The sequence below is a fragment of the Bubalus kerabau genome, chromosome 2 (genome assembly GCF_029407905.1).
Source record: "Bubalus kerabau isolate K-KA32 ecotype Philippines breed swamp buffalo chromosome 2, PCC_UOA_SB_1v2, whole genome shotgun sequence".
Classification (NCBI taxonomy): Eukaryota; Metazoa; Chordata; class Mammalia; order Artiodactyla; family Bovidae; genus Bubalus; species Bubalus kerabau.
Genome location: NC_073625.1, coordinates 168,745,378 through 168,763,449, shown reverse-complemented (window position 1 = coordinate 168,763,449; position 18,072 = coordinate 168,745,378). Strand labels below are relative to the sequence as shown.

At 39.9% G+C, this 18,072-nt stretch overlaps 1 long non-coding RNA gene across 1 annotated transcript in view; it reads right to left on the bottom strand.

Annotated features, from left to right (window-relative positions):
• Positions 1-3,348, bottom strand: part of LOC129644073 (uncharacterized) — a 46,740-nt gene extending 43,392 nt beyond the window's left edge. Inside the window, exon 1 of the long non-coding RNA XR_008710726.1 lies at positions 3,216-3,348. This is a non-coding gene — a long non-coding RNA (uncharacterized LOC129644073). The remainder of the gene's footprint in view (positions 1-3,215) is intronic.
• Positions 3,349-18,072: the final 14,724 nt, after the last annotated feature.

Sequence of the window (18,072 nt, the reverse complement as noted above, 5' to 3'; positions counted from 1 at the left end):
AATAAATTTAAAATAAAAAAGAATCTGCCTGCCAATGCAAGAGACATGGGTTCAATCTCTGGTCTGGCAAGATCCCACATGCCATGGGGCAACTAAGCCCATAGGCCACAGCTACTGAAACCAGCACACCCTACAGCCCATGCTCTGCAACAAGAGAACCCACAGCAATAAGAAGCCTGTGAAAAGAGTAGTCCCTGCTCACCACAAGTAGAGAAAGCCTGTGCACAGCAACAAAGGCCCAGCACAGTCAAAAATAAATTAATATTAATAAATAATCTTTTTTTTTTTTTTTCAAAAAGAACAAGAGGGTCTTTTCAAAAGGAAAGAAATAGAGCTGTGGAAAATAACTAATCTTGCCATTTTGATGTCATCTATTGTCTTCCCCCTCAGAGGACACCAATTTTGATAGTCATAGGTGAGAGTCCCTTTGTAGAAGCCCAGGAGTACAGCAGAGAAGTCTGAGCACGCTACTGGGGCAAACAAGAGATGAGATGCACTGAAGAGGGTGTGAGGAACTGTTTCACTATAACCACCATCCCCTGCCCCACGTAGCACAACTTAATGCCGTGTGGTATAGTCTCTCAGTCCTGTCTGACTCTTGTGACCCCATGGACTGCAGCCAGCCAGGTTCCTCTGTCCATGAGATTTCCCAGGCAAGAATACTGGAGTGGCCTGCAATTTCCTCAGAACATGATGTATCCCATGGGGCAAAGTGAAAGTGTGTGCCCAGCTCCCCTAGTTGTGTAGGAGGCTGCCTAAGAGAACCAATTCTTTCTCTTCCCACCCAGAATACGAGGAGTGCTTAACAACTGGGGGGTCAGGCTGGGATAATAGCAGTCAGGGCTCTCTGAGAATATCAAATCAGACCCTACTATACTACTGCTTTCCAGACTCCAGAAAAGAAAGGCTTTTTTTTCCAGACTCCATAAGAAAGGTTTCCAACTGATTCACGTTGTTGTGCAGCAGAAATACACAACATTGTAAAACAATTATCCTTAAATTACAAAAATTATTTTTGCATTTTAAAAAAGAAATCCTTCCATCTATGAGCCACTGGGATTGCCTTGCAGGAAGAACCCCTCAACTAGCCTGTGGGTACCTTCAATATTCTGTGTACCTCACCCATAACAACTCCATACCACAGATAAACTCAAAATATTTGTGAGTAGTATTAATATCGAAGAAGGCAATGGCACCCCACTCCAGTACTTTTGCCTAGAAAATCCCATGGACGGAGGAGCCTGCTAGGCTGAAGTCCATGGGGTCGCTAGGAGTCGGACACGACTGAGCGACTTCAATTTTACTTTTCACTTTCATGCACTGGAGAAGGAAATGGCAACCCACTCCAGTATTCTTGCCGGGAGAATCCCATGGACGGAGGAGCCTGGTGGGCTACAGTCCATGGGGTCGCAAAGAGTCGGACACAACTGAGTAACTTCACTTCACTTCAGTATTAATATTAACCATCTAAAAGGACACTGCCCAAGAAAACAGAAAGGGAGCTAAGCCAAACCATGAAGAAATTTGAAATAATGACTTTGTTTTAAATTAATTCTAAGGCACTGTTCTAAGTCCTTTCACATGAATTGACACATTTAATCATTGTAGCAAGCCTTGTTTACTCATATTTTACAAATTAGGAACCTGAGACTCACAATCTTCTTATTCAAGATTACACATGTAGTAAGTGAGTGTGCTCACACTGAAACCAAAGATGAAGCCAATATTCAAATCAAAATTGTCTAGTTCCAGAATTTAAGCTCCTACCACTACATGATATTGGCTTTAAGGTATTATTATTATTTGTGCATATTTTTCTCTAAAATACACCACAAATCAAAGATGGATTTGTACTAGATTTATTAAACATATCTCCCTCTACAAGGTGGGCTTCCCCTGGAGAAGGGAATGGCTATCCACTCCAGTATTCTGGCCTGGAGAACTCCATGGACAGTATAAGTATAGCCCACAGGGTCACAAAGAGTTCGACACGACTGAACCACTTTCATTTTCACTTTCTCATACAAGGTAAAGCTATGAGTTAGTATAATTAGACTTGTACCTTATTAAGAAATGAGGCAATGAAACATCATGTCTTCTTCTGCAAGGGGAGAGTAGATGGTGAAAAGCTGCTTTTCTTTTGATAAGTAGAGTTTTTGTGAGAGCAACATGGAAGGACTGATCATGAGTGATCACACTGGGGTTGCTTTTTCCTATGGATGGCACTACATAGTCCCTGATTAGATACTGTTCAGACACCCAGGTCTACCCTGCTATCTCTTTGAGACATGAAAAGGTAACCCTGCATCCCTGAGTCATGGTCAGGAAGGGGGAACCCCTATCAGCAGCTACAGAAATCAGTACTTGTCCCAAGAAAAGAATGCTTGCACTCTAAAATTAACCTATGCTACAATAAATTTATGAAAATGAGAAATTCATAGTTAACAACACTTTCTCCTTTGTTTATAATGTCCAAGTAAGTAAAGGAACTCTTTTCCTTTAGTAAGTCCTTGATATAAAAGCAATTTATTTAGTTGGTCCATTTGTTTGAATCAATTTATATAAGCTGCTGGAAAACTGGTCTGGAAAGAGTGCTGGAACAGCCCCTTAAAGAGAATCTCCCTAACGAAATACTAGAGAACTTAAGCAGAATGAGACATGTCAGAAGTCTGACTAGTTATGGGCTTCCCAAGTGGTGCTGCTGCTACTGCTGCTGCTAAGTCACTTCAGTCGTGTCCAACTCTGTGTGACCCCAGAGACGGCAGCCCACCAGGCTCCCCCGTCCCTGGGATTCTCTAGGCTAGAACACTGGAGTGGGTTGCCATTGCCTTCTCCAATGCATGAAAGTGAAAAGTGAAAGGGAAGTCGCTCAGTAGTGTCTGACTCCTAGCGACCCCATGGACTGCAGCCTACCAGGCTCCTCCGTCCATGGGATTTGCCAAGCAAGAGTAATGGAGTGGGTTGCCATAGTGGTAAATAACTTGCAGGATACGTAAGAGACACCAGTTAGTGCCGGGGTCCAGCCCCGGTTGATCCAGGGTATTCGAAGCGGGGACGGCGTCGGCGACCTATTTAATTATTTATTCATCAAAGATATAAAGAGTAATAGAATGAGGATAGCTCAGTAGGAAAATTCAGTGGAGAAAAGAGGCTGAGTAGCTTGGTTTACGCGGGAGACCAATAAAACTTCAAGACAAGAAGTTTGCACCACTTACGTAGGCCGCAGGCGTCCTTCCGTTCTCCCGAAGGAGAGGAGACACTGAGGCCTCCCCGGTCGGATCTTAGAAGCCCAGGCATGATTAGCAAGCATGGCGGGTTCCGCGCTCCAGATGGAGACTCAGCCAGAAGTTGAAAGAGAGAGCGACATGGGGAGACCAAGTTTCGGTGAACAAGGCCCGCACTTTATTTTCCAAAGTAGTTTTTATACCTTAAGTTATGCATAGAGGATAATGGGGGAAGGGGTGGAGTCATGCAAGGACAGCAGTTCCTGGTCCTAATCGAAGCCAGACTTTTCAAACTTATCATATGCAAAAGTTCAGGTGAATTACATCATCTTCTGGCCAGGAGGCCTGTTAACATTTTAAGAAACTTATCTTTCTCTAAAGGTGATTATTCCAAAGTCAGGCACCAGCCTCCAAAAAAGCATTGGACAAAGCTGCATTCCTATAGGGCAAAGGTGAGGTGGGCTCAATCAAGAAAAGAATTAACTCAAGGGTCCAACGTTACAAACATTGAGGCTACTACTTACATTTCTATACACCCATTATATCAATCAATACACTGCCAAGGACACAGTAGGTACGGAGTATGGAGACTTAGCAGCAAACATTGGCTCAATAAGTGAAAAACCCTTCACCAATACAATTTCTAATCAATCTTTTAACTACTCAAAAGAATCTGTGTTTAGACAGTTTAGAACATCTCCTGCCTCTCACAGTTGGGAGGCTCTGAACAATCACATGTGGCTGGAAAAACCTATTCAGGCAGGCTAGAGGATTTCCAAAGGAGTTTGTAGGTTAAACACTGTCACACCCAGGAATTATTAACTGGAGCTGTAAGCTAACTCTTTTTTCAGAGAGAGGTAGTGGGGGACAGCCCCCCGTAAAGTCAGAGGTGTAGGTGAAAGCACAAAGCAGAAAGTAGGCAGACTCTGGTTTGGGGGGTAGATGCTCGAGAATTTCCAGGGGGACTCCTGAGGCTCGATCCCGCCTTTGCGTATGCCGAGCCTCCTTCCTCATGACCTTTGTCATGGGCGGAGTTCCTCACGCTGGCTCCCGGCAGTAATAGAATTCCAGTTGAGCTATTCCAGATCCTGAAAGATGATGCTGTGGAAAGTGCTGCACTCAATATGCAATATGCACTCAATATGCAATATGCCGGCTCCCGGCAAGTTAGATCCCTGGGTCGGGAAGATCCTCTGGAGGAGGGAATGGCAATGCACTCCAGTATTCTTTCCTGGAAAATCCCATGGATAGAAGAGCCCGGCAAGCTACAGTCCATAGGCTCACGAAGAGTCAGAAACAACTGAAGCAACTTAGTACTCATGCAGAACACTAGTTAATTTTAGAACTGAATTTTCACAAGGAAAAAAAAGCAAGTCAGTTAGAGCATATAGAATTGAGAATTAAATGAGAATCAAGTTGGTCACCCCCAGAATCAGTAAGCATTAGAAAACAGCAAAGCCTTGGAAGATATGTAGTTCCTTTCATGAAGGAACTCCACACTCTATCAGAAAATTAATAAATGTTAATGTAAAGTTGTTATTTAAGACAATTATTGATGTCAGAACAATAATGAGGATTTATCAACAGTAATCAAGAATTTTATTCAGGAAGAATGCACATTGGCAGGGATGGAAATAAGGCAGAAAATTAGAAATAAGAGCAAAATTCAGGTCCTGTTAGCTCTGAAGAAGACACATCTATTTCAAAGATCAGCAAAGGACTGAATGCTAAATGGGAGGAAGAATTGTTGGCAGCTGGATATCACAAGGTAAGAACTGCACATTATAAAGAAAAACACTGAAAGAAGGCACTTATCTCAGAAGGATAAATGGATTTTTTTTTTCTTTTTACAGTGCTTCAAAGTATTACTATTCAGGACTTCCCTGGTAGTCCAGTTGTTTAGAATCACCTACCAATGCAGGGGACACTGGTTCAGTTCCTGCTCTGGGAAGATTTCACATGTTGTGGGGCAGCCTGTGCTGCATAACTGCTGAGTTCACATGCTCTAGAGCCTCTGCTTCACAACAAGTTACCGCAACGCAACTAGAGAGTAGTCCCCACTCACTGCAACTAGAGAAAGCCTGTGTGCAGCAAAGACCAAAAATAAATAAATACAGCCAAAATAAATAAATTAAATGCTAAATTATGATTCAGAAGCAAGCAAGAAAAAATTAAAAAGTCAAAGAGGATTTGAGCCTCAGACACATGTACTGAACTAGACAATCCCACTATATTCATGGCCCTAAATGCTAATCCTGCAGCCATAGACAAATACATCATGGCCATGCAGATTCCTTCTATAAGGTGTATTTGAAAAATGTTAACAAAAACTTCCCATCTTCAAAAATCGATGGGAATGGAGATAAGAATAAGAGGAAAAAAATACTGACTTTAAAAAAAAAAAAAATTTCCCAAAAGGATAAGATCATTTTTGGAGTTAAGCTGCAGTTGGCTAACCACTCAAGCCGTGGCACTGAGAGTTTTAAAGTTGTGCACTTTAGAGTTCAGAAATGAGTCCATTCTAAAGGAGGGAAAGAGGCTGATTTTCTTTTAAGTACATCATCTGGTTATGAGGATATGATGTTTAAAGGGAAAGTCAGTGTCTTCAAAGGAAGATGTGAAAAGATGCATGGTACAGAGAGTATGCCACCCACAAGGAAAACCTGGAGAAGAAAGCATGTGTGGTTATGTTAATTAGGTCTGGTCTTGTACTAAGGTTTTCCAGCTTATGTGCCAGGTTGCTGAAATGGCAATACAAAGATATAATTATTGGTTTGCCCAGTGAGAATTATAGACATCTTGAGATGAAAGGAAAGCATCACAGAGATCACAAGCCTAGATGCCTTAGGTCACAAACCAAAGTCCTTGCTGAGGTCAGGGACATGAGTGGATAAAGAGGGCCCAGTGGGGACTGTGGCCATCAGGTATGTGTGCACCTCTTGTGAAACGGCAGGACACCACTTAGTTCTGGTTGCTTCTTCCACGTGCAGACCTAGCCTCTGCATTGCCAGGTCTTCTAATTTCTGAGAAATGGGACATAACAGAGTTACATGTAAAAAAACCTAGTTCTAATTTCTAAGAAACAGGAAAGACAGAGTCATATGTAAAATAATCTAGTTTGGTTTGGTTTGATCATTTTATTTATTTATTTATTGCACTCATGTCACATGCTAGTAAAGAAATGCTCAAAATTCTCCAAGCCAGGCTTCAGCAATACATGAACCATGAACTTCCAGTTGTTCAAGCTGATTTTAGAAAAGGCAGAGGAACCAGAGATCAAATTGTCAACATCTGTTGGATCATCGAAAAAGCAAGAGAGTTCCAGAAAAACATCTATTTCTGCTTTATTGACTATGCCAAAGCCTTTGACTGTGTGGATCACAATAATCTGTGGAAAATTCTGAAAGAGATGGGAATACCAAACCACCTGACCTGCCTCTTGAGAAACCTATATTCAGGTCAGGAAGCAACAGTTAGTACTGGACATGGAACAACAGACTGGTTCCAAATAGGAAAAGGAGTACATCAAGGCTGTGTATTGTCACCCTGATTATTTAACTTATATGCAGAGTACATCATGAGAAACGCTGGGCTGCAAGAAGCACAAGCTGGAATCAAGATTGCCAGGAGAAATATCAATAACCTCAGATATGCAGATGACACCACCCTTATGGCAAAAAGCAAAGAACTAAAGAGCCTCTTGATGAAAGTGAAAGAGGAGAGTGAAAAAGTTGGCTTAAAGCTCAACATTCAGAAAACGAAGATCATGGCATCAGGTCCCAACACTTCATGGCAAATAGATGGGGAAACAGTGGAAACGGTCTCAGACTTTCTTTTTCTGGGCTCCAAAATCACTGCAGATGGTGACTGCAGCCATGAAATTAAAAGACGCTTACTCCTTGGAAAGAAAGTTATGACCAACCTAGATAGCATATTCAAAAGCAGAGACATTACTTTGCCAACAAAGGTCCGTCTCATCAAGGCTATGGTTTTTTCAGTGGTCATGTATGGATGTGAGAGTTGGACTATAAAGAACGCTGAGCACTGAAGAATTGATACTTTTGAAGTGTGGTGTTGTAGAAGACTCTTGAGAGTCCCTTGGACTGCAAGGAGATCCAACCAGTCCATTCTAAAGGAGATCAGTCCTGAGTGTTCATTGGAAGGACTGATGCTGAAGCTGAAATTTAAATACTTGGTCACCTGATGTGAACAGCTGACTCATTTGAAAAGACCCTGATGCTGGGAAAGATTGAGGGCAGGAGGAGAAGGGGACAACAGAGGATGAGATAGTTGGATGGCATCACCGATTCAACGGACATGAGTTTGGATAAACTCCAGGAGTTGGTGATGGACAGGGAGGCCTGGTATGCTGTGGTCCATGAGGTCACAAAGAGTCGGACATGACTAAGTGACTGAACTGAACTGAATAGACAAATTTTAGAGAAATTTCAGGTTCCTAGAAAAACTGAACAGAAGGTACTGAGATGTCCCATAAACCTTGCCGCTACACATATATAGACTCAAAGGTCTGATTCCTTAGGTCATCTTATAACCAGTGTGCCAAATGGTTTCTCAATTCCAAATGCCCCTCAACAATTGGTTTTAATGCATAAACATTAGTTTTTTTTTATAGTAATTTTAGATTCACAGCAAAACGGATCAGAGACTGAGCAGAAAATAGAGTCTCTGTTTACATTCTGTCTCCACACACACACATAGCCTCCTCATGATCAACGTCGCCCACTGGAGTGGTACACCTGTTATCACTGATAAACCTACATTAACCCATCATTTTCCCACAGTTTACATTAACATTCACTCTTAGTGTTGTACATTCTATGCGTTCGGACAGATGTATGACATACCATTTTAAGCAAAGAGTCTTTTCTTTTCTTTTGACACTGAGTATTTTCACTTCCCTAAAAGTCATCTGTGCTTCACCTATTCAGCCATCCCTCCCCACAACCCCAGGCAACCACCAATATTTTTACTATCTCCATACATAGTTTTACTTTTCCAGAATGTAATCTAGTTAGAAGCATACAGTACATAGCGTTTGCAGATTGACTTCTTTCACTAGTAATATGCCTTTAAGTTTCCTCTGTGTCTTTTCACGGTTTGACAGCTCATTTATTCTTTACCATTGAATAACATTCCTTTGTCTGGATGGATCACAGTTTATTTATCAGTTCACCCACTAATGGACATCTTGGTAGCTTCCAAGTTTTGACAATTATGAATAATGCTCCTGTAAACATCTATGTGCAGGTTTTTGTGTAAACATAAGCATTTAACTTATTTGAGTAAATACCAAAGAATATGATTGATGGGTTATATGATAAGAATGTGTTTAGTTTTGTAAGAAACCACCAAACTGTTTCCAAAGTGGCTGTCCCATTTTGCATTCCCATCAGCAATGAATGAGTGTCCCTATTGTTCTGGCTCCTCGTGAGCATTTGGTGTTGTCAGTATTGCAGATTTTGGCCATTCTAGTAGCTGTGCAGAGGTATCTTGTTGTTAAAAGGAGTTTTAAAATGCCCAAGGCTCATTGGTTAAAAGATAAAAAATTTTTATATTGCTTAAACCGCTGGAATAATTTAATTAAGACAAGAAGAGATAAAATAAAGGAAGGAGGGAAGGAAAGAAGGAAGGGAGGGAGAGAGGAAGGAAGGAAAGGAGGGGAAGAGGGAAGGGAGGGAGGGAGGAGGGAAAGAGAAGAGGAGGGAGGGGAGGGAGGGATAGATGTAAGGATGAAGAGAAGATAGGAAGGAGAAAAGGAAACAGGAAGAAGGAGGGTGAGAGCTATGTGAATCAAATAAACCACATCTATGGGCTACCAGAATTCTAATTCTTCTCAACATGTCAGAGATAAGAGCTTGGCCAGGAAAAGGGAAGAGCCTGGTGAAGATCATGTAGTTAAGTTATTAATAGAGCAGTGATCATGTTAGGATGCAGGCTTCCTTTTTCCCACCTCAGTGCTTGCCTGGCTTGTGCAGTCAGACATTTTCAGTAAATCACACTGAAATTCTTACTTTGGCAGCACACATGCTTTTGTGCTTTGCTCTCCTTAGCAGCTTGGTTGAAAAATCTCCAGATAAACTCCAGCTCCACAGCCAACATTGCTCTGGTCCATCAAGTAAATCTTCTCTCAATCTGAGAGGCAAGTTGGAAAAGAAGGTTAAACACGGATGCTTTATGGAGGTTCCAAGAGTTGGAGAAATCTTCAACTGAAATCTTCACTCCATGCTGGGTCTAATGTTTTGGAATCTATGTCTTTTCTTTTTGTTAAATATTTCCAAAGTGTTGGTGCTGAGCTGACTATAAAAACTGCTCCAGGAATAAGATTTAACAAAGATCCTAGGTTTTTCAAAGTACTCTGACGAGTACAGGAAACTTAGAGTCAAATATTCTCTGAAAAAAGCAAAATTTTAAGGAATCAGAGGCATAATTCAAAGGGGCAGAAGGAAGATAAAACAAATGAGAGGGAAAAAAGTCATACACCCAGTATAAATAGGAATTTAACACTATTAAAGAGAGATACTATTGTACTAAATTATAAACAGTTCAAAAGGTTGTTTTTATTTTTAAGGAAAGAGATCCCTCAATACAACTTCAATCATCAGATCAGATCAGATCAGTCGCTCAGTCGTGTCTGACTCTTTGCGACCCCATGAATCGCAGCACGCCAGGCCTCCCTGTCCATCATACACAGAAAAAATAAGTTTTAAGGCAGCATTTGAAAAGTAATTACACAGAAATAATTGGGAAAAAAGTCTACAATTTGTGGTCTCTTCAAGCCATATTTACCCAGTGCCATGTGTCTAATTTTTACTCTAAAATTAGCTCCTACTTGGCTTGATGGATTTCTAAAGATTTTCAAACAATCATGATTATTTTTAAAAATCATGAGGACCATATAAATACTTATATTGTGCCATGAATTATAAATACTTATATTGTGTCTGCTTTTATTTTATACAGCTGTTAACTATTTTAATACAAGAGAGAGTTGGGGAGGGCTCCGTTTTGTAATACTGGAAGAGACGTGGTGACCCCTGGAAGCCCTGGGCACTATTTTCCCTTTGGGAGCTGATGTGGTTTTTGTCATTAGCCATCTCCTTCAAAAACTGGAGATTCTGATAAAAGCAAATTCAGAGCTATGCATAAATGAAAAATTCTTTCATGTGCTTTCAACCAACAGAACTTAATTAAACACGGTTCATATGCTTTGTATTTTTTTAAACCAAATCTTCAGCATTGTCTGTTGTAATTGACAGCTGTAGTCAATAAGATCAATGTTTTGGGTTGGGGAAGACATATGTGTAGCATTTACTGTCAAAATTGAGGAAGAGAGAAAGATAAAGGTTAAAGTAATTTGAGTTTGAATTATTTTCAATTAAGGCTGTAATTATAAAAAAAAAATAAGTCTGTGCTTATATGTTTCAGTGTAAGTACAGACACAAGTTTCCAATAATCAAATTCATTTTTGAAATGTCATTACTACAGAAGAGAAAATAAATGAATTTATTTCAGACTTCAGGATACCTTTCATCACATTTCTCTAGCAAGGTCTTTTTCTTTTCTTTCTTTCCTATCGAGGTAGCCCAAGGTCAACCTGTGTGGAAAGGATGGAACTTCCTAAGATTATTTCCAATAATGAAACTTCAATGGTCCATCATTGAAAACCTCCCGACCATCCCACAATTTCTTAGCTTCTGTCATTAGCTCTGAACCCATGGAGACTGCTTTATTGTATGTTCTAATAATCTTCCTTGGAAGTTGGGTGGTAGTGAGGCATGTCTCATCTAACCCACAGGATGGTGGTTGTTGTCTAGTCACTCAGTCATATCTGATGCTTTGTGACCCCATGGACTGCAGCACACCAGGATTCCCTGTTCTTCAGCATCTACTAGGGTTGTAAATATCACTTTTATACTGAGGATTCCCACATTCACCTTTTTCAGGGAAAGCCCTTCTCCAAAACTTAGGCTTATACATCTAACTGCTTTAAAGACACCTCAAATTCAATATATCCAAATGAGCTCATTACCTCCCCCTGAATACAAACATGCTTTTGTTTTTTGATAATACTACCGAGAACAACTGTCCACTGAATTGCTTAAGACATAAATCTGGTTACAAGGATTGGCTCTAATCTCTCTTCTTCCCCTTCTATCCAATCGATTCTGCATTTATGTTTTATTCAGCATCCCTAGGTGATATCATTTCTCAAATTTTCTCCATTCTCACACTGAAAGACACCATGATATATTTCTAGGATCATTGCCATATCCTCTTACTTGGATCTGCTACTCCATTTTTAAAAACCCCCTACAAATAATTCATTTCTATAAGCAGATTGACCTTTAAATCATGCAATACTGACCATGTTCATTTGCTAAAACATGTCAGTAGTTCCCCATGTTCTTAGGTAAACTCCAAAACCTACATGGCTTACATGGTCAATATGACTGCCCCTATCATCTAGCTCAAGGATACAAGGCCATGTTGTTTAAAGAAAACAAGAAATGTTTAAAGAAAACAATGCAGTAGCTTTTTCACTTATAATCACTGCCTCAATTACAAATTTATTTCAACTAATAAACTTTGGTGAATTTTGATTAAACTATTATATTGTTTTAATGAGATTTTACTGTGTACATCTTAGTTGTTCTCTGACAGATCCAAGGATTACTGCAATTGTACGTGGCTTCACAAAGACCACAGCACAATTCCTCTTTCAGCAACAGAGGTCCCCAAAGAAGAAAGTGATAGCACATGCTATTACTAAACATGAGAAGTTTAGTATTTAAGTATACTTTAATATACTGTTTCCATTAGTATGCTGCTTCCATTAGTATTTTTCCATTAGATACTTCCATTAGCATCTTTTTTAATTGATTCATTTATGGCTGTGCTGGGTTTTTGCTGCTGCAGAGGCTTTTCTCTAGTTGTGGCGAGCAGGGGCTACTCTGTAGATGCAGTGCACAGGCTTCTCTCTCATTGTGGTGGCTTCTCTTGTTGCAGAGCACAGGTTCTAGGCTGCACAGACTTCAGTAGTTTCGGCTCCCAGGCTCTAGAACACAGGCTCAATAGTTGTGGTGTAGGGACTTAGCTGCACACCCGCATGTGGGATCTTCCCGGATTAGGGATCAAATCCATCTCTCCCACATTGGCAGGCAGATTCTTATCCACTGAGCCACTAGGGAAGCCCCCATTAGTGTTTCTAATCTTTACCTTATCTCATACTCTTCCGTTCTTCAGAAGTTGACAAAAGATAACTAGGATCACTCAGTTGCCTTCTATGTAAAAGAAAAAACAAAAACCTCACATACATACACAAAGTAATCCCCCACTGTGTCTTAGTCCATTTGGCTGTTATAAAAAAAACACCATTGACTGAGTGGCTTATAAACAACAAAAAATTTATTTCTCACAGTTCTGGAGGCTGGAAAGTCCAAGATTGGAGGACCAACAGATTTGGCCTGCTTTCTAATGCAAGCACTTTCTAAAACAGCTTGTGTCTCTGATCACAGATGATGAGCTTCTGAAAAATAGTTCCAAATTAAAACTGAGATTTGTTAAAATAGATATAAAGAGGTTTTACAGGAAAAAATGCCATATTGACTATCCAAAGAAAATACTACCTTTTCTTGTGTACTTTAATCCTGAGAGCCTAAAACCCCATGTATTTTGTCCCATAATGCATGGAGACACAACTTTATTGGGATCCAAGACATCTCCATAATCTTTAAAAATTCCTTTTTTTCCCCCCAAAGATTATTTTTATCCAGGGGCCAGTAGTCTAGGGGTGATGTGGTGATCCACCCAGGGAAATTTGAGAAATTGAATATTTCCATTCTCTACCCTTGATAGTAGATGGAGACGAGAAATTTTCATGGCTTTTGGGCAGCCAAAGTTCACTTCTGCCCATAAATTGACATTCTAAATGACTTGACGATGAAACAAATAAGGCACCCAGACTTACTATCTAAAAATGAAATTCTTCTGCACAAATATGGAGTGTGTTAGCCTTTTGTACTGCAGCTTTTCACGAGTTTTAACCCCTCCTTTAAGAAAAAAAAGAAGTAGATGAACTATGTAAATTGCTTAAATAAAAGTAAACCAGTGTTTACACTTAGAGTGCTTTAAGTTAGTGTCCATAAGATGTTTTCCTTTAGAGAGTACAGTTGATCTCTCAACAACACAAGCCAGATGGTGGTCAGATGCCAGATATATCCAGACTTGACCCTAAATGTAACTCTGTTGTTTCTGTGGCTAAACTCGAATTACTGCTTTCTATGCTTTATTTAACCTAGGCTTTAAGCTTGTAAGTAATGGTAATCTGTGCTCTCAAACTGCATGAATGGGAGTCCCCAGGACTGTCTGCGTGGCACAGACTATAAGCACATGGGGCTGGTAAGTTCCCAGTGGAGAAATAGTGGGGAACTAGGGCCTTTAATTGGAATTGTATTATAATGGGATAAAACATATAATGATTTATTTGAAAAAATTGATTCTTGATCAAAGTTCAGGACATCTGTAAATGTAAATCCCTCTACTTAAATGATCTTTTAGGAAATGGCAACCCACTTCAGTATTCTTGTCTGGCAAATTCCATGGACAGAGGATCCTAGCAGTCTATAACCCATGGGGTCGCAGAGTTGGACACAACTGGGCTACTAACACTTTCACTTTCAAAGTCCATATGCAGGTAGATTGACAATTCAATGACCCACTCTAGAATTATTTTTCTTAGTAGTGAATTTGAGATCCTAAACTGATTTATAAATCAACATCCAAAAAAAAAAAGGAAAGTTAACATCCATATGTTACCTTCAAGATGTCAAATTCCTCAATGTCTAAAGTTATATTGTCTTTCTTTTCTCTTTTAATGAATATAGCTTCTCCTTGAACTTTTTTGGTATAAACTTATTTACATAAAATATAAAATAGAAATAGAAAATTTTGCAAAATAAAATTTTGAATTATGTCCATTTTGACCATTATAGATAGGAAACAATTAGTAGTTGTCCAACAAAGACAATGAGGTTACATACATAGAGCTTGTTATTGTGTTATATTCCTAAATTCTAAAAATTATTGTTAACTGAGAGAGGCAGGAGATGTAAAAACATCATTATAATTCAGTAACACTCTTCTAAAGAACCGGGTTTTATCTCAGTACAAGTACACAAATATACAATTATAAGAAATAGTACAAGTACACAGCCTGGATTTTCATCCTAATACCAGATCCTAAGACTATCTTTGAACTACTCTCACACTAATAGGCTACGGTTTGAAAAATGAAGCCATAGAACACCATTACTTGAATGAAATTTCAGAAAAATATCCAAATATACAATATTTTGTTTTACATCTGTGTGTTTCTTTAAAGCTTCATATTTCCCCCTCAAAATCTCTCTCAACCAGATGTCTATTTGTGAGCAAGGCTCTCAGCTTAACAGGTGATTTATTGTTGTTCAGTCACTAAGTCATATCAGACTTTTTGCAACCTCATGGACTGCAGAATGCCAGGCTGCCCTGTCCTTCACTCTCTCCCAGAGTATGCTCAAAGTCATGTCCATTTAGTTAGTGATGTCATCAAACTATCTCATCCTCTTTTGCCCCCTTTTCCTGCCACACTCAATCTTCCCAAACATCAGAGTCTTTTCCAATAGGTCGGCTCTTCGCATCAGTTGGCCAGAGTATTGGAGCTTCAGTTTCAGCATCAGTCCTTCCATTGAATATTTAGGGTTTATTTCCTTTAGAATTGACTGGTTTGATCTCCTTGCTGTCCAGTGGACTCTCAAGAGTCTCCTCCAGCACCACAATTCAAAAGCATCTCGGCCTTCTTTGTAATCCAACCCTCACATCAGTACATGACTACTGGAAAAACCATAGCTTTGACTAGACCAACCTTTTTCCAGAGAGTGATGTCTCTGCTTTTTAATATGCTATCTAGTTTTCTCACAGCCTTTCTTCCAAGGTGCAAGTGTCTTTTGATTTCATGGCTGCAGTCACCATCTGCAGTGATTTTGAAGCCAAAGAAAATAAAATCTGTCACTGCTTCTACTTTTTCCCCATCTATTTGCCATAAAGTGATGGGACCAGATGCCATGATCTTAGTTTTTTGAATGTTGAGCTTTAAGCCAGCTTTTTCACTCTTCTCTTTCACTTTCATCAAGAGGTTCTTTAGTTCCTCCTAGCTTTCTGCCATTAGAGTGGTATCATCTGCATAGCTGAGGTTGCTGATATTCCTCCGAGTAATCTGGATTCCAGATTGTGAATCATCCAGCCTAGCATTTCACATGATGTACTCTACATATAAGTTAAACAAGCAGGGTGACAATATACAGTCTTGACGTATTTCTTTCCCAATTTGGAATCAGTCTGTTGTTCCATGTCCAGTTCTTATTGCTGCTTCTTGACCTGCATACAGGTTTCTGAGGAGGCAGGTAAGGTGGTCTGGTATTCCTATCTCTTTAAGAATTTTCCACAGTTTGTTGTGATCCACACAGTCAAAGGCTTTCATGTAGTTAATGAAGCAGAAGTTTTTCTCAAATTCCCTTGCTTTCTCTATGAACCAAAAGATTTTCACAATATGATCTCTGGTTCCTGTTTTTTGTAAATCCAGCTCATACATCTAGAAGTTCTCACTTCATATACTATTGCATACTAGCTTGAAGGATTTTGAGCATTACCTTGCTAGCATGTGAAATGAATGCAATTGTATGGTAGTTTGAATATTCTTTGCCTTGCTCTTCTTTGGGACTGAAATGAAAAGTGACCTTTTCCAATTCTGCAGTCACTGCTGGGTTTTTCAAATTTGCTGACATAGTGAGTGCAGCACTTCAACAGCATCATCTTTTAGGATTTCAGATAGTCAGCTGGAGTTTCATCACCTCCACTAGCTTTGTTTGCTGTAATGCTTTGTTAAGGCCCACGTGACTTCACACTCTAGTATCTCTAGCTCTAGGTGAGTGATCACACCATCGTGGTTATCCAGGTCATTAAGACCTTTTTTGTAGAGTTCTTCTGTGTAATCTTGCCACCTCTTCTCATTCTCTAGGCAAGAATACTGGAGTGGGTTGCCATTCCATTCTCCAAGGGATCTTCCTGACTCAGGGGTTGAACCTGGGTCTCCCTCATTGCAGGAAAAGTCTTTACAGTCCGAAACACCAGGGACGCCCATAACAGGTGATTAAAAGGCGGAATAAAGGCTTTGCTAAAGTTTAAAACACTCATTCATTTTAAAGATGCCAGAGAAGTGTTTTCTAGAATGTGCTTACAATATATTGTTCTGCACTTCTTTATATTTAAGAGACACTTTAGCAAAGAAAGGGATTCCCTGGTGGCTCAGCTGGTAAAGAATCCACCTGCAATGTGGGAGACCTGGGTTTGATGATTGGGTATTCTGTATTCTGGCCTAGAGAATTCCATGGACTGTATAGTCCATGCAATCACAAAGAGTCAGACACTACTGAATAACTTTCACTTCACTTCACTTCACTTTACAAAGAAAACAGCTCACAAAGGAGTACCTAAATCTATTCCTTTATCTCTTGAGAGTTCAAAACGTACATTAACCTCTCAGAGGCTTTGAGAAGTCCTGCCATGGGGAAACTGGTTTGGCTTTAACATGGGAGTCTCATATTTTCAAACACCAATGTGTTTGAAATTGTGGCACTGTATATTGGGGGAATTGCCAGGAACAATGAAGTTGAGGTGGGAAAAATTGTTTTCAAACTATGTAGAAATATTCAAAGCTCAATATATCACCATGATCACAATCATAAGGTACTTTCCAGTTTACAAAGCAATTTCATATGTATCATCTCATTTTATTCCTATAAATATCTTAGGAACTAGAAAAGGCAATTAATAACACTCACTTTGAAGATCAAGTAAATAAAGTTTACAAAACTTAAGTGAGGGTTCAAGTTCCTGTGAAGATGAATAAGCAGTTCCACTCTGCCTCTCCAACTGAATGCTACCAAAAGCCCTTGGCAGAATGTGTGGAGTGACCACACAAGAACTCTAAGTAAATGGTAGCAGGTGGCTTGGGAAGAAAAGCAGAACACAATGTACAAGCAATCAGTGGGAAGTTCCCTTGTTCTATTCTTTTTTCATGCATATTTCCTTGAATTTGTGTCAGTAGGAGTCCCAGAATAGTGTACCAAGTATGGAGAACAAGCATTCCAAGAGGAATTCATCTTTCTTTTGTCCTTAGGGTTGGGAACTGTAGCCTCTAGAAGACAGAGAAAGTAGGGGAAAGTCCCTATCTCTCTCAGTTTTGCTTCCAGCAAGCCCCACTCCTGAAGCTTCAACCCTGTGGCAGTGGTGGCAGTGGCAGCTAGGTGGGTACCTGAAGAGTGGAGAATCCTGCTCTCCAACCAGAGAAACCATGTGGTCCAAAGATAATGAAGGAAAATCTCCATTTATTGTCTTTGTTCTCCCACCACTTGCATATAGAAGCAGAAGCAAGCTCGGGACCCACATGCAGGTCAAAAAAACCAATAGAGGACCAAGAAGGAGGGATTTTGGGAGGGAGACTGTCTGGGGAATCACTATAGAGAAGATGGAGCTCAAGGAAAGGACCTCAAAACATTTTATTTGAATCCTTTGACTTATCCCTGAACTGAGCAGTATATATGACCCTAAACAGTAAACCAGCTTTGAGAATGGAAATATGAGGTAGACTACACTCAGGCTTCAGACTGGCCCCCAGGAGGCACACATGCAGTAGAGAAGTGAATAACATTGCAAAGATTTTGAGAAGTATACTAACATTTGAACCAAAGTCCACATAAGGCATATTAGAAATTGCAGCCAGCACCTAACT